This window comes from Vigna unguiculata, chromosome 4, assembly GCF_037176805.1.
Source record: "Vigna unguiculata cultivar grain cowpea cultivar isolate G323 ecotype 2 chromosome 4, ASM3717680v1, whole genome shotgun sequence".
In the NCBI taxonomy this organism is placed as follows: Eukaryota; Viridiplantae; Streptophyta; class Magnoliopsida; order Fabales; family Fabaceae; genus Vigna; species Vigna unguiculata.
Window position 1 is genome coordinate 15848653 of NC_140795.1, and position 17856 is coordinate 15866508.

At 32.6% G+C, this 17856-nt stretch overlaps 1 long non-coding RNA gene and 1 other non-coding gene across 2 annotated transcripts; one reads left to right on the forward strand and one right to left on the reverse strand.

Annotated features, from left to right (window-relative positions):
• The first annotated feature begins 6468 nt into the window (after nucleotides 1-6468).
• LOC114182393 (uncharacterized) lies at nucleotides 6469-11074 on the forward strand. Its single transcript, XR_014994363.1, has 3 exons — nucleotides 6469-6730; nucleotides 6897-7127; nucleotides 7265-11074. It is a non-coding gene; the product is annotated as an uncharacterized LOC114182393 (long non-coding RNA).
• A 724-nt stretch (nucleotides 11075-11798) lies between these two features.
• Nucleotides 11799-11870, reverse strand: TRNAP-AGG (transfer RNA proline (anticodon AGG)). The gene has a single exon. It is a non-coding gene; the product is annotated as a tRNA-Pro (tRNA).
• Nucleotides 11871-17856: the final 5986 nt, after the last annotated feature.

A 17856-nucleotide genomic window follows, 5' to 3' on the forward strand; every position in this document is an offset into this window, starting at 1 on the left:
TAGAATATATATATATATATATATATATATATATATATATATATTAAATTTTGTATTTATGTGAACTAAATTTACATTATTATTGACCAGCACTAACACAAAAATGACTTTTAACATCCGTTATTTTTTGCTTTTGACGTATGTCCAAACTTCGACGTTGTACCAGGTGACGTTAAAATTGACGTTGAGACTAAAACCCAACGTCCTTAAACGTCGGTTGTAAGGAGCCCAACGTCCCTTAAGCGGTAGCGAACACGACCAATAGTGCTATGAGGGGCTTCTGATAGTTTGAAATTGATGAAGGATTATCTTGTTCCTTTTTAAGATGATTGAATATGGTGTGAGTTGATTAAGAAAGCTAAGTGAAATCCCCACTGGACATTAAGATAGCAAGCTATCTAGATGTGAAGGTTCCTTTCACAAAGCTTGAGAAGAAGATGATGGATTGATTCAAAACAAAAAGGAAATGGAAAACACATAAACCATAGAAAACCAAGAATAATTAAAGGAAGAAGAAAACATAAAATGGAAAGGAAAGAAATGGTAAAAAATGTGAGAAGCACGCCACTACAAGGCTAGGCTAGAAGTCATGACAACCTTGAAGATGAGTGGATGTGTGCCGCCACTTGCTATGCAAGATAAGGCTTAAAAGTATTCACTCCCAAGGGAGGAAACTCTCACAAATGGTTGAGACACAAGAGTGTTTTTACTTCAAAATGTTCAACCCTTTTACATGTTTAGGAGCACCCCTTATATAAAAGAGTTTATGGGCCTCTAAGCAAATAGAAGATACCTAAGGATGTCTCTACAAAAACCTAACCCTAGCTTCTAGAAACTAGGTCAAATAAAGTTACAAAAATGATACACAAAAGAGCCAACTGTAAGACCCGAGAAAATTAAATAGTTATTTAAATAATTATTTAATTATGGCGGGTAATAGAAACATTTAAAGCAATTAATGTGAGGAACTATGACGTGGAAAAGTACTAGCTCAAGTGGTTGAGAGTACTTTATTGTGTGTGAGGACTTGGGTTTGAGTCCTATGTGTGCCACTTGGGTGTTATTTAAATTATGCGTTTTTGTGTGTTTATATATTGAATGCATGGGGTGATGATAAATTCCTAGAATTGTAAGAGTTATCATGAAATCTGGATTGGTTGAATGGTTTGGCCTTGGTTTGGTATATGCATGGGTGTGGGTTCAAACCTTGTTGAGAACTAAATAATTTCTTTTTGCCAATTTTTCCTTTGGCATGAATGTGAAAAGGTTTGGAAAAACCTAGTAGCACAGAAGGCAGTCGTGAGTGCTGGAAAAATACACTGTGAGGGATATTGAGTAGACATTAACACACACTTTTATTGTAATTTTCGTTTTAAAAGGTTAAGTGAAATTAAGGGTGGAATGAATTAGAGTAAGAGAGGATAATTAAGGGATTAAGGGTCTGAGACAGGGGAGTGCATACGGAATCACAAGCTTCTGGGCGATTGGCATGAATTGTAGAGGAGAATTGGAGTGGGAAACCATTGTGGAAGAGTGAGGCAAGAGCAAGGGTGAGTTTGAATTAAAAGTCACGTGCAATCCGTGTTTGGAGCAAGGATCAGAGGTTAGGGGAACTGGAATTGTACCTTTAATTGCGTACTGTTTAATTTCATGAACTGTATGATTAAATTGAGGCATGTACAATGCCCTACTGTGTATAATTCGTGTTTCTGGAATTTTCCAAAAACCGCCTGGCGGACGATGAACTGCCGCCAGGCGACTCATCCAATTTTTACTTGTTTCCTGGGTTCCAGAGAGGAACCGCCTGGCGGTGAGCGTTGTGCCGCCAGGCGACACGTGACGACCAACCCAGATTCTGGGTTTTTGATTGAACTGCCTGGCGGTGATGAACACCCGCCAGGTGACGCGAACCAATTTTGGTTCGGTTTTGGTGTTTTGAGTGTTCTGATTGGATTTTAAATGGAAGGAAAGGGATCCTTAACTTTTAATTGAATACTTGACTAAAGAAATTAGGGAATTTCACTATCAATTAGAGTTAATTTGAGAGAACTGTTAAGAACACCCTTTTAAGGTTGATGAATTGGAGATTTCGAAAACGACACTCATCTAAATGGAAAAATGTGAATGAATTCGGGTATGGAAAGTGTTAGAGATGAATTGTAATCCTAAAAGATAGAATCGGATCTTATAGAGTCAGAAATTGATGGAAATTAGAGTTGTTGTGAAGGGGGTAAGGTTCGCAGGTGCAGGAACCGCCTGGCGGCACCCATTTGGCCGCCAGGCTCCATACCAGTGAGACATGGTGCTCTGATTCACGAAAAATGCTGTTTTTCGTACTTTTCGTGGAACAGGAACCACCCGGCGGTAGTTCATGCCGCCAGGCGCCACCGATTTCTCTAGTCTGCGCAGTTTTCGTAAAACTGCATTTCCCGCTTCGTTAACCGTCCGATTTGGGTAAAATTTTGTAAGGTGTTTCACAACATGTTGTTCTTCACTTTGAACGGTGGAGATTCAAATTGGATGCCTGAAGAGGGAGATATACGTCACTCATGATTGGTTGTTGAATTCCCTAATAGTATGATACTAATGGATGATTAAGTGTGATCAAGTGCTAGTATGGCCTTGATTGGTGAATGTATATATATAAATATATTGATGCATGATTGATGAATATGTTTTTGGTAGTGCTTGTTGAGACATGTTGAATATATGAACCTATATATGTTAGCTCGAATGTAAGATGTTATAAGTGTGAGAATAAGGCCACAATTGATGATATCACTATGACGGAGTGTTGCATGATCATGACGGGTTTTGGAAAAGTATGGGAACATGATAATCATACTTTAAATGTAATGGAATTGTAAGCATGCAAAGGGTTGGGAAAATGAGAAGGGGAAAATAAAGTGTGTGTTGGAATTGATTTAAGAGGTAAGTATATATGAATTATAAAAGAGAGGACTGTGTGCTTATACTTGAAAGATGCATATGTGTTGTGATGTTGTAATTTGGAATATATGAATGTGTATGTTGATTTCTGGATGTTTGAGAATTAAATGGTTGAATTCTAGGAAATGAATTAGAGTACCTAAAACCAGTAGTGTCACATTACTGGTGTAGCGCCTAGCGGTGTAGACTGAACCGCCAAGCGATAGTATGAAACAGGAATGTCTTATAAGTTGTGGCGCCCGACGGTGATGTAGAATCGCCAGGCGGTCTGTACTGCCATTTCGCCTAGCGGCGCTTAGGCTACGCTAGGCGATGGTGTAGTGGTAGGGTGCATTGTGATATGTTTTGCATGGCTTGTGGTGTGGGTCCTGGTCTAGGATATGCTTGATGTTGTCATGAGCGGGTAGGTTCATGACTGGTGATGAACACGTGATGATATGAACGGGGAGGTTCATATTCTATTACTCTCATGTGGGGATACGAGCGAGGTAGGTTCGTATGTTCCGTGCTCACACTTGAGAGATGCTGCGTGTGGGGAGGTACGTAGCTGGTGGATCACGTGTGTTGGACTACGAGCGGGGAGATTCGTAGAGTTGGACCACGAGCGGGCAGGTTCGTGGAAGCATTGGAATCCCTAAGACCAGCTTGGGTATATACCTTGTGTAGGGTGGTGTGCTTTGCTTGTTTTCTTTATCATGTTGTGTTGTGAAACTTGGATCAGGGGATGCTGTGCCATGAGCGGGTAGGTTCATGGATGGTGGTGAACACGTGATGATATGAGCGGGGAGGTTCATATCATGTTACTCTCGTGTGGGGATACGAGCGAGGTAGGTTCGTATGTTCCGTGCTCACACTTGAGAGATGTTGCGTGCGGGGACGTACGTAGCTGGTGGATCACGTGTGTTGGACTACGGGCGGGTAGGTCCGTAGAGCAGGACTACGAGCGGGGAGGTTTGTAGAGGCAGGACCACGAGTGGGCAGGTTCGTGTGAGCATCATAAATCCTGAATCCGAGGCTAATTATTTATGTGTTGTGAAGGTTGAAAAGCCTTGGGGATTAAGGTCTGGGCCAAGAATTAACTGGAATAAAATAGATGGGTGTATCTTGACTTTTTTATTAACTTATATGTTAATTATTTATGAGCTCACCCTATCTACTTGTGTTTGGCGATGATCGTGTAATGCGTTACACGGGAGCAGATGATGTTGCAGGTGGTGCTGATGAGGCATAACATCGGAGAGAGGGTTAACTGGGAAAAGCTTTTACTGGAGTTTTACCGTTATTGTTTTTATGAAATTTGTAAATAGTGTCTTACTGATTTGTGAATTTGGATACTGTATTGGAGTTTCATAAATTATGGATTTTTGGATAACATCCGATTAATAAATGTTTTAAAATTTCCCGCGTTTTTGGGAAGCGAAGTATAATAAATGATGTTTCATCATATTTCTTAATTTTTATTACTTAAATTAGTAATATCCGACCGGGATGTTACACCAACTATGGTGAATGCAAGGCTAATTTCGTTCTAACACAAAAGGAGACAAAGAATGTGTCTCATATGTCTCCAAAAAGTGGCCAAAGTGTGCTAAAAACAAAGGAGACCAAAGGTACATAGGTACACTTGTTTTATGCCTTTTACTTTATGCTTTATGTCTTTGCTTTACTCTCTCATCCACATCATTTATGCTCCCCAATCACCATGCGCCACCTAGCATTGCTTTCTTACTCCTAATTAACCTACAAAGCAAATAAACATAGATTAGCATGTTGGCTTAAGTCAAGTCAACTATAGTCAACAAGTCAAACCTAGTCAAAGGTCAACAAGTCAACTAAAGTTGATTCAACTAAGTCAACTTAGGGAATCAAAAATAACAAACACAAATGAAAGGGGTGAAGGATTAGTGAACTTCCTTTCTAAACATCTTTAGTCTTCTTAAGCATGTGTCTCCATCCTTGGTTGGGGTCAATCCTTCATCAGAAATCCTTATTGGTTCACAACACTAAGAACCCTTACTGGTTCACAACACCAAGAACCCTTACTGGTTCACAACACTAAGAACCCTTACTGGTTCACAACACCAAGAACCCTTACTGGTTCACAACACCAAAATGGGACTCCCAAAAGCATTGAAACTCCATTGTCGTTCCTTCTTTACCCTCTTCAGCTTCTCCCTTTTTCTGCTTAACACAATCACCGCAAGTGAACAACAACTTCGCCTTGTGCTTTGGGTTCCAATTCTGGTTTCCTCTACCACACCCCCATCGTGGTTCGAGTCGGCTTTGGTTTTGCAGAAATTGGACACTACAGTCTAAGTCAACGCTACTGCTAGACGTCACTGTCGTCGTTGAACGTCATCGAAGGAGCTTTACAACACCCATGCGAAATTTGGACAAAACAATTGGTGAAAACGCTAAAACATTTGAACCAAGGTAGCCAATCAACTTCCAATTGAGTTAAATGAAGTAAAAATTACCTTTCTTGGTAGTCGAAAACTTCATTTACGCTGTTGTGTGCCTGTGGAAGAAGGAGTGCCAACGAACAGTGCAACAGAAAAGCGTTCGTGTTTCTTTTTTAACGTCTGATTTGGAATGCCGACATCATTTGACGTCCAATCTACAACAAGCCAATGTCAATTTTGAACTCAACGTCGAGGGAAGGGCTAGCCAACGTCAATTTCTGGCGTTTTAATTATAAAAATGTCATCGGTCATCTTTAACGTTGAATTTGTTGTGGTCAAACATGGAATGGAGACGTTATAAGTTATTTTTGTGCTAATGAGGTCTAAAATAATTCATTAAGCAAAACATCAAACTGAGAGATATGAAATATTAACACCCTTACAATCAGGAAAAAATGATATCGAATCCAGATATTATTATATCTTTACTCTATCTTATTTGTTATTATATTGACAAACCCACAAAAGTCTATAAATACATTATAACACATGGAGTATACAAATCAAATATTTATTCTTTATACTTATACTCACGGAACTTTTCTCTATGTGGCATATTAAGCTTGTTTCCGAGATCAGATTAGTTCACCTCGGATCAAGTCCATTTTCGATAAGAAAAAATCTATTATAATATTATCTTTCTAATTTTTATTTTTTATAAAAAAATAATTTAATTAGCATTTAGGATATAGGAGGGGAACGATCATATCTTTTACTCTATTACAGTAAAGTTAGATAAAAATTTCACTTCTTAAATATAGACACAAAAATTAAGATGAATTTTTTTCTTTAAGAAAAGGTGAACATGAAAGTAATTAAAAGAACCATCCCTCTAACCAAATCAATAAGTTCTTAGGATTGGTTTAGTTTGAAATTTCTAAGAGAATTAAAAATCTTTAAATAAATGAAAATTCAGTGTTAAAATTTTATTTTTCTTCGAATATCCAATCAGAACCTAGCTGTAAAGATTTATAAGAAATAATAGTAACAATTGATTTTTTTTTCCATAGTTATATATATATATATAGTAGCCATTGTCCAAATTAAACACGAACCACTTGATTGAAAACATGTCTTCTTCAATGTTCTCTTTCCTTATCTCACTATGGAATTGTCATTATCTATTCTTCAACTACTTTTTCAATACCTAAACCGATTCTTCTCCAACTTGTCTCCTACCATAGCCAAAAACTCTCTCTCTCTTTCTCTCTCTGGTTTCTTCCTTCTTCCGGTTAAAACACCTTTTAATATTCACTCACTGTTCTCTTCAACTCCTCACTCCTGTTTTTGTGAGAAGGCCATCAACAACTTGTGTCAAGGTATATATTCTATTCCCTTAATTACTTTTTTTTCCCCTGTCATATATGTGCTTCTTCATCATCCTATAATCCAAATGAATATTACTTAATTAGTTTGTTTCTTTTTCTATATATCCTAATTTCTTGCCTTCTTTTATTTATATATTCATATATATTATATGTGCAGAGAGTCTGAATGAAGTGGTGGACATGTTGAAGAGTTTATTGACAGAAGATAGAGAGCACAGCTGAACATACCCAAAAGGTTTTGTGTGTGTGCAGTTTTGTGCTCTCTGATCTTCTGCCAATGTACTCAGTTTCTCACCAACTCTTGTTAGTTTCATGATTTCATATGAGAATTGAATACCCTTTGGTTTGATTTTCTTGAACATGCAAATTTCTCAGGGAGAAGACTCAGGTTAGTGCTTGCTTCTATACTTTAACATCTATACACATATATGTGTTTGTGCTGCAACTGTGCCACTGCATTAATTCGAAAGCACACGTTAAAGAAGGTATCAGAAAACACTCAAAATTTGTCTTTGCTTTCAACAGTTTCTTGCTTCAATCGATGGCTGCATGATGATTTGTAGTTTAGTTAACTGTGTTTATATATAAACTATGAAGTATTCATTCAACACAGCTAGCACTGAGAAAGGAAAAGCACATTTTCACATTCAGCAGTTGACTTGACTGAGTCAGATATGCTTTGTGAGTGGTTACAGTGACTTGGAGTTTATCTACATAACTATATCTTTTAATTACATTGATAAGAGTTTGAACTTTACATTAATCTCTTAACTTGATCTTAATATGTCTCAAAAAAGGTGAATTAGATTACCCAGTTAAGCTGAAAAAAGAGAAAAGATGGAGTAAGGTAATAATAAATATATAGGATTGCTCTCAGAGACATAGCTGGAATCTATGTATCTATGTATTTTATTCATATGTTGTTGATATGATAGAACACATATGACAAATGATAAAATATATATTATTGCATTCATTTCAGTACATTCTTTATTATTAAATGAAATATAGATGAATCTTATTTGGATCTCATTTTTGTATTTACGTCGATTATTATTGAAAAAATATATATATTAGTAGAAACAAAAAAATCCTCATGTTCATTGGTCTTTGTTTCTTTTTAATGTGACCCACTTGTCCTTTACTTAAAACAAAGAGTATGCTAAAAATACTATTATAGGAGAGTGACATTCTAGCTTACAAATCAACCTGACTTTGCAACAAGTTTGGCTTTAATGGAAACCTAGTATCTCATATTTGGATCTTCACATCTAGTTGTAATTTATTAACCAAATTTTTCATTTTCTTTTGTTTTTCAAGAATTTTTTCGGTAAAACTAGTTTAATACATGTAAGTAATGAAAAAAGTGCACTTTGATATTATTCCTTTTAACTCAAAATTTTAAGATTGAAATTTTTTTTATATGTTATTTAATTTTCTTATTTTTTTATTTAATATGAATATTTTATTTATACTTAAATTCCTAATATAGATATCTATAGCAAACTTAATTAAAAAGAAATTGTGAGAGAAAAGAAACATATCAATGGATTTATATCGTAGAATATTGGAAAATTTAAATTTTCTGTTGAATTTTTTGTATTGTATCTTCAAAATATACCGATTGAAATGATTTTAATATTTTAAAATATCTTTAACAAAATTATAATATACCAACATCAGTGTATTTTAATGTTACTTAGAGGATATCGTCAAAAAATTCAGTAAAAAATTTGGAGTCGATAGTAAGTAACATGTAATATGTGAATGAATCCAAAAAGTTTGAAGATGGAAGGGTTGATATATCCATTGTATATTTGATTGATTACATGTAGAAATGTTTGTAATGGCAATGGTACACTCCATGGTGACTTTTGATGCTTTTTTTTTTGTCTAATAGAGTATAGGTTGGGTTTTAGGAGTTGTTGTATAGTTATAGATGGAGAGAATCTTGAGAGTGCATTGGAGATTGAGGGGGAAACAAAGTTTAGCTGTCACAGCAGATAAGTAAGGATACGTGCTCCCTGCTCACATCTATTTTGGACAAATTGGAAAAGCCTTGTCTTTTGTCCTTTCTCACTCCATATTTGAAACTTCAACCTCTCTCCTTGTACTCCTCTTTTGGCCTTTTCCTCCATTTTTCTTTCAAGTTTTTGGTGTAGGGTACTACAAAATTCTAACAGAATCTTTTATCATTTACAAAAATGCATAAACAATCATGCCAATCACCCAAACCCATGCACACACATAACTCTTTAATCTTCTATATATTAAATACCCATTATTGTTGGTTTCCCTTCTTCTTTCTACCCATCCAAATCAACCAAAATGATCTTTTAACAATTAAATTTAGATAATTTTCTCTTATAATCTGAGATGACATTTTATTTATTTTTTTCTTTTTTTATTTCTCTATTTTAAAACCATTTAGAAGATGTCATCTCAAGTCGTAAAAAAAAAGTTGTCAAAATATCATTTTTCTATCTTGAAAATGAGCAGAGAGATGTTAAAAAAATAACCAAACTAAATACAATGTATTTAGGGATGAAAATTAAGGTGAAATTCTTTTAATGTATTTCTAATTGCATTGGTCTTAGACTTCAGTTATTAAAAAAATTTGTAGTATACAAAGCAATATGCCTCAGTTTTACTAATAATCGAGGCAAAATTGAGGCCTAAACATTAGTGTAAAATAAAATAATTATAAAAAAAAGTGAAAATTTTGAAATTGTAGCAAATTTATAGGTATTGGTTATGAAACAATTAAAACATATAACATTATAGGCCTCAGTATTATAGGTCTCGGTTATGGAGCAATTAAGGTAAAAAAAAAATCTATATAAAATAAAATAATTGAAAAAAGGAATGACAATTTTGAACTTTTAGCACAGTTATAGACCTCAATTATGAAACAACCGAAGCATATAGCATATATAGGTCTCAATTATGGAGCATCCAAGACCTAAATCTCTGTGTAAAATAAAATAATTAAAAAAATAAGTGAATTTTGAAATTTTAGTAAACTTATAGATTTTAGTTCTGAAACAACCGAAACATATAACATGTATAGGCCTAGGTTATAGAGCAACCAAGGCCTAAATCTCTGCGTAAAATAAAATAATTAAAAAAATGTGACAATTTTGAAAGTTTAGAAACTTATAGGTTTCGATTATGAAAGAACTAAAGTATATAACATATATAAGCCTTGGTTATGGAGCAACCGAGGACTAAACCTCTGCGCAAAATAAAATAATTAAAAAAAAGTGACAATTTTAAAATTTTAGCAAATTTATAGGTTTTGATTTTGAAACAATTGAAGCATATAGTATGTATATGTCACGGTTATGGAGCAATCAAGGTCTAAACTTCTAAGTAAAATAAAACAATTAAAAAAAGTGACAATTTTGAAATTTTTGCAAATTTATAGGTTTCGATTCTAAAATAAACGAAGTATATAACATGTATAGGTCTCGGTTATGGAACAACCGAAGTCTAAACTTTTGTGTAAAATAAAATAATAAAAAAATAAGTAGTAATTTTGAAATTTTAGAAAATTTATAGGCCTCAAGTATGAAACAATTGAAGCATATAACATGCATAGACTTTGGTTATGGAGTAACAAAGACTTAAACCTTTGTGTAAAATAAAAATTTTAAAAAAAAGTGGCAATTTTGAAATTTTAACAAACTTATATGCCTTAATTTTGAAGCAACCAAAACATATAGCATGTATATGCCTCGGTTATGGAGCAATCGAGGCCAATACTTCAGTGCTAAAATAAAATAATTGAAAAAAGTATCAATTTTAAAAATTTTTCGAATTATAGACTTCGATTCCTTTGAAGGCGTCAACAAATGAGGCCTGTAAGTTTACAAAAATTTCAAAATCACTACCATAATTTTATAAGTTTTTTTTCTTTAAAATTGAAATATATCATCCGAGTTAAAAAGTTAAAATTGTACTGCACCAGTAAAAATGTGTAAAAATAATATTTTTAAATTCTAAATTGTATAATCCAAAATATCTACGGATTACATAATTCAAAATTATAGTTTCAGTATAAGTATAATTAAAATTTAAAAAAAAATATGAGAATGCAAGAAGAAAACGTGGGAGTGTATGGAAGAAATTCCCATGCGTATATCATATTAAAGTGTCGTTTAGATATATTTTCTAATTATGCTTATGAACGAAGGTTTTTTTTGTACTGCCAAGATGAACTTGCACCTAGTCCCTCTTAAATGTAATAAGAAAAAAAATCTAATTCCTAGATGTGTTACTTGAGTTTTAAAAAGTGATTTTTTCCGAAATTATAATTCCTTTGTCTAATTTTTATAAATGTAATTTTTATTGTATATATTCATATTATTATATTAGTTAAGTTTAACACACTATTTTAAAATTATAATATTTTAATTTAATATTTGACTCGAAAAATATATTGTTCTTGGCTCAAACAATCAAACATTTCAACTTCAACAATTGTGTTCTACGGCATATCATACTCTCTCTTTTTTCAAATTTCGTATCCTTTGACAAGAATCAAAAACTTTTACCATGAACGGCAACGGCCACAAGCTTTTAAAACAAGTATATTTTGTGTTTGATATTGTTTGCGGATATATTTTATTCTTGTTATATTTAAAATTATTTCTTAAAACGCTATTTTTTTAATATATATATATATATATATATATATATATATATATATATATTAACATAGCTTAATTTAATTTACTTGTAAAAAGTATATAGTTGTTATGAGCATTTAGTCAAAGATAATTTAGTTTTAAAACTTATAAATTAAATTCAGCATACTATATTTAAAACAGAGTATTTCGATATATAAGTTACAGAATAAAACATGTAAAAAAAAAAAAACTTTTTTCTTAATGTTACCAAAATAACTAAATCAATTATTGGATACCACTTGTCAACTACCCTCTGCCTTGCACCATGTTAGGTATATTGGTAAGGTAACCCATAAATAAATAATAAAAACAAAAAAAAAAATTATTTTCGCGTAAAATTCTTGTAAGTTAAAAAATGTAATGGGAGAGGGGCATTCCGAGAATTGAACTCGGGACCTCTCGCACCCTAAGCGAGAATCATACCACTAGACCAAATGCCCACTTTTGTTCCTATTATTGTTAGTTTCCTAATTATAAACATTATTATAGACTATTGTTAAATTTGTTTTAATTGTATAGTTTGGTAAATACGTATTTTGGTTCTTGTGAATCAAAATTAATATACACAATGAAATTTTAATTTAGATGTTCAACTTAAAATCTAATTTTAAAAACCTAAATGCTTCTATTTTAAATTAAAAAGGTAAAGTTACATATTAAATTATCAAAATTATATTTAAGTGATCATAGAAAAATTTACAATATTAAGTCACTTATGGTGTTTCAAAATATAACTAATAAGATATAAATGATAATTTACATTATTAGATACAAGTTTAAATTTAAGAGTTTTTATCAAAACCATTATAAAAAATAATATCATATTTTAATGTCTCTAAAAATATTATTTAGTGTGTAATATATTTTATAAATATCTATAAGACACGAAAAATTATGCTACAAAAAAGTGTTACAAATGCAAATACTAGAAACATGTCAAATAAAGTGATATAATCATACAAAGAAAGACTAAATGAAGTCTATAAGATGCATGAGACATAAATGAATGAAGATTAGACAAATTTACTAAGTACTAAAGAGAATATATATTACTTAAAGAGTAGGCAAATCATTGCATGAAAAGACTAAAACCTAGTACAAACATGTAGATGAAACAAGTTGGAATTATATGATGTCAGTTCATTGGTAGACGAAGCTTAGATGTGAAACTGATAAATGGATTACATCTAGACTTAAAGTAAGATGACTAAAAGTTTTCAAAGATGATTTTGACACAAGTTCACCGACCTTTTGAGTTATTATAGATAACATCAATTGTCTTGTGACAAAGACTAGGTGACTCAAGTCATAATCAAACATAACAACTACGTTGCTACATTGTTTAGTAGAAATAATTGTGCTTTGACTATTAGTTATAACTTTGGCATCATAAACTTAATCCAAAAATTGATATCAAATTCAAAGCCACAAGTTTATTTTCAGTGGGACAATTATTGTGGGAGACATTATTATTGTAGATGACATCAAATTATACTATTGAGAAAGTTAAGTAAGTCAAATCATAATACAATCATGACATTTGAATTAGTATATATTGTAATTTTCTTTCCTTTAATAAAATTACATTACTCTTTATTATTTGTTTCAATTTTTCTTTCGTGTTTTTACTTTAGTTGAACAAAATAGCACACATGTAACAACATGATTTTATTTCAAAATTAAATATAGGAATCATAGAAAGAAGGAATTTATAAATAAATTACATAAACAAAAGACAAAAAAAAATGGATTGCTAATGGAAGAAAGAATCATCCTTTCTATATGTCATTTCATATTTTTGTTCAACTTGATTTGAAGTTTAGTTTGAAACTATACTCACTAGAAAAGAGAATTAGTTTCTCGAGGTAGAGAGCCATTTAAAGTAAACCAGATTTTGCCTTTAGATAAAATAGTCGAATTGTTAATAGAGATCTGATGGCAAATACCCTAGCCAAAGAACTATCCACAAAATCCATAGCTAAGCACATACAAGAAGAATGAGTTTCATCTGTGATAGGTGGACCCAAACTCTTATTCTTTTGGACTTGTGAGTTTTTAGTAGAGTAGGTTTCTTTTAGGCCTTGTATGATGGGTCAAGTAGTCTAGGGTTTTCTTTGGACCTTGAATCATGGGCAAGTAGTGTAAAATATTCTTTTGGACCTTGTATAATGGGCCAAGTAGTCCAAGGTTTTCACAATTTAAATATATCTTCCTCCTCTAATTCTTTAAAGCGTCTTATAAGGACAAAAATCATGAAATGGTTTTCAAACACGAAAATATACAATATCTTAGATGTGATGATTGACCCAAATTATATTATCTCAACAAACTTGATATCGAAACATTAGCGTTGTGATAGCACTGTCGTTGACGCGATCAAATTAATACTACTAAACTATAGCAACTTCAGTATTACTAAGATAGTAGTCAAGAAAATAGAAAGGGTAAAGTAACCCTAAGTCGTCTCCCAACGCACACGGAATTGATTTTTAACAAATTAGTTCTTATAAAACTATACAAATGAGTTAGTCAAATAAAATAAAAAATATAGGGGATTAAGATAAACAAAGATAGAAATAAAATTTAAAAGATAAAAAGAAATGAAAACAATAGTAAAGAAAATAGAATGATTCCATTGCTTTTTCAAAATAGATTCATCATCAGTTATTTAAAGATTATTGCTCAATTAATTATTGTTATAGATTTACAAATTAATCAATGTAAAGTCTCAATTAATTTGTTGCCGTTCTCACTTTTAACCAAAGTACAGTCTCAATTAAAAGTGAGGACTTTTAGATTATCCACATTAAATTCAACCAAAGTACAGTCTCAATCAAATTTACTATGCCTAATCATGTCTATTCTTTTATCTTCTCGCCAAATAAAAAGCTTAATTAATCAAAGTAAAGTCTCAATTAATTGTAGTTAGAGTAAATACATTTAACCAAAGTAAAGTCTCAATTATTGGTAAAAACTCATTTAATCATATGAAAGTTTTTAAATAAAATCAAAGTAAAGTCTCAATTAGATTTAAAAACCCTTGTACTCATATGATCAACATGCATATAGATTTAAAATTCATTACTTTTTACGTGATTCAAAGATAAAAGACATAGATGAATGCAAACCTCAACAATAATAAAAAGAACAAAGAAATTAATTGATCTAACCTCAGAATCCAATTAAGAAATTACAATGGAATCAACCCAAGAAGTTTAGAACTCCATGAATGCAAAATAAAAATAGAAGAATAGAGAGAAGAAAAGAGAGAGAAAGGAAACGAAATTAGGCACCCCTAAGGGTTCCAAAACTCCGAAGTCCCGAACTTGTTTTTTTTGCTTCTCCCTTAGTCTCTTTATATAGGAATTGGACTGGGCTTTTCTGTTACTAAAACCTCTCAAATATCTTTTAAAATAAAGATAAAGATAAATATTCAAAGATATTTGGAGAGATATAGACTATTTAACAAATATAGTTGGCTAATAATTTATTATATAATTAAATAAATAAATTATTTAAAGATATATTATAAATTATCACCAAATAATATTTGTATTAATTTTCTAAATAGTCTATTTTTAATCCTGTAGTCCAAATTTGCAGAGACATCCAAAAATATCAATATTTGCAATTAAACCCCTCTCCTTTGACCAGTCTTTGACTTTTTTACCAGATTTGACCAACTTTGACCAGTTTGACTGTGCAATAGCAGACTGACACATGGCAGCTCCTTCTATCTCTAGAATTAGGGTTTCACTCTCACACTTTGGCTGCGGAGAGGAATGAGCTTTGACGGCTGCTGCCATGGTGGACTCTGACTCGGTGAGGAATGAAAGTGCAGGGAGGCTCGCTGTCACGGTGGTTGCATTCGCTGCAGCATGGTTGACGGAACTGTGGTGGCCGGAGAGTTTGCGGCAGCTGCCGGCGAAGGTGGAGGGCGGACGGCGGCTGCCATGGTGATGGAAGGAGATGATGAAAATTAGGGTTAGGGTTTCATTTTGGAAGATGGTGATGTGGCAAGATCTGATTGGTCAATTTGGTGAGTGTAGGATTATGACACAAGTCAACATGTGGTTGGACAAATTTAAAAGTTGGGGATTGCCACATGGCATGATCTGAGTGAGTTGGGTTTAAGTGGTAGGAGGGGTGTAAATAGACATATTAGGGGGTGCATAAGTGATTTTTCCAGAACTTGCTAATTTCAGCCTTATTTAAAGGTGTTTTGTAACTTTAATCAATTTATTTTCCCACCTTGAATGAGCTTAATCTTAACTTCAGCTGCATCAACAAACGTTAAAATATCCAAGAAATAATTTATGCAACTAAAAATCACTTTTTAAGACATTTTTATCACACAAGCTCAAATAGCCTAATTATCAGAATTATCAATTAAATCACTGTTTAAGCACATAAATTCAATTAAATACCCAGAATTGAACACTGAATGAGGGCAAAAATACGCACTCATCACGTTGTTTGTGATAACAAAAACTCTCTTATGTAGTGTTCCTTTCAGACGATGGTATTGTTTATGTGTATTGGCGAGGACGAATTTTTGACTTTGCCTGTGTTCTTTTAAGAGTATATGCAGCGATTTGTGGGTGTCGATTTGCGGGATGGAGCGTTTATTCTATCCACCCAAAAGTGAGCTGATTTGAGTTATTTTGGATAACATTACGAAATTAACCCTTATTTTAAACACTTAAACCAGTGAACCAACTACTCCTTTCACAGGTTCCTTTCTGCTTCAAGCTTCCAAGATTCCTTTTGCTTTCGTGCTGCCAACCTGCTAGATTCCTGAACCTACACCTGAAGATTCTTGCCAACAAGATTCCCGTCCGTTTGAATTTGCTTGTGTGCTTGTGTTTGAACTTTGCCCTGCCATTTAAAATGGGTTGTTGTGTGAGTGTGTGGTTGTGAATGTTCGTGGATGCTTTGGAGTTGGACATTCCCACCATGGTCTGTCATTTGTTCGAAGGTCAGTGGTGGTCTTATTTCACCATAAGAACAGAAGTGGTGTGTGTGAATTGAATGCACCAATGTTGGTGTGTGGTGTAGGTTTGTGAGTGCAAGAAGACACATGGGCTGTGGTGGGGGAGGAAGATGGTAGAGGTGGTGGGCTGTGGTGGGGGATGAAGATGGTAGAGGTGGTGGAGGAAGGCTGATGGAAGGGGGATGCACACTGGTTACATAACTAGTGTGATGTAGTGTGAGTGTGTGGCATCGGTTACGTAACTGATGCTTGTGCAAAAGGAAGAGTGACATCGGTTACGTAATTGGTGTCGTGTGTGTGTGTTTTGATTTTTTTTAACTATGTTTGTGTTTTTGCAGGTAATAATTTTAACTCATTAATTATTTTAATACTTTTTCTTTAATTCATATTAATTATTTTTAATTATTTTTATAACATCAAATTACAAAATCATTCTCTTTTTACACAAGGGTATTTTGGTAACTTTATAATTCTATTTATTTTTACAATTTATTTTATTTATTACATCAATCAAATTTCTTAGTAACTTTCATAAAACTTATCTTCAAATCCACTTACTTAAACCTCTAAATCCACTAAAGAAAACATACAAATTCATCCACTCAAATCCACACAAATCCATATTCACACTCTCGCGCAAATTTATACCCCAAAGGAACACACCCTTAGTTCTTGACAAGGAAATTTTGTTTTGATATACATAATAATCTCACATCACTTAAAAGTCAAAGCTAAAGATAATCAAAATATATCTTCTTCCTTCAACCCTTTTAAGTTATCTTTGAAAAACAAAATCTTAATAAAAGCTTTAGTCTCTAAAATATTATTTGCTTTTGAGTTTGAAAAATTGAAGCATAAAACTATATTTAAATTATTTTTAATCTTTGAATTTTTCGCTAGGACGGTGGTATACGGAAACAAATAGTAACATTTTATAACATGTTTCTAAAAACCTGTTTAGACCACTCCATTGTTTGTTTGAGTATTTAAGATATATTGAAATATCAAATCTATAGTACGTATATTAAATTACAACACTTGTTTATTAGAAAATGTAAATTGTATTTATGAAGTATACGTTATCAAACCTTCTTGTAAATTTCAAAAAGGTGCTGCGAAACATTCTGCTGTCACTCTAGATCTTGTCCGATCATATGTGGGAATCGATTTTCTTATCAAATGTTATAAAGCCTCTTATGTTACTATTTTTTTCATAAAAATTTAAATCATATATATATATATATATACTTTTACAAATTTCTCTCACATTCTATCGTGAAAAAAACATGCATTATTTTTTTTTCTGTTTTTGTCTTCGAAGTTTCCACATAATGAATAGTGATTGCTGGAAATGATCATGTGCCCAGTTTCACTTTTCCAATGTATTCTTCACCAACCCCTCCAACCTCTTTCTGACCTGAAATATTCATGAT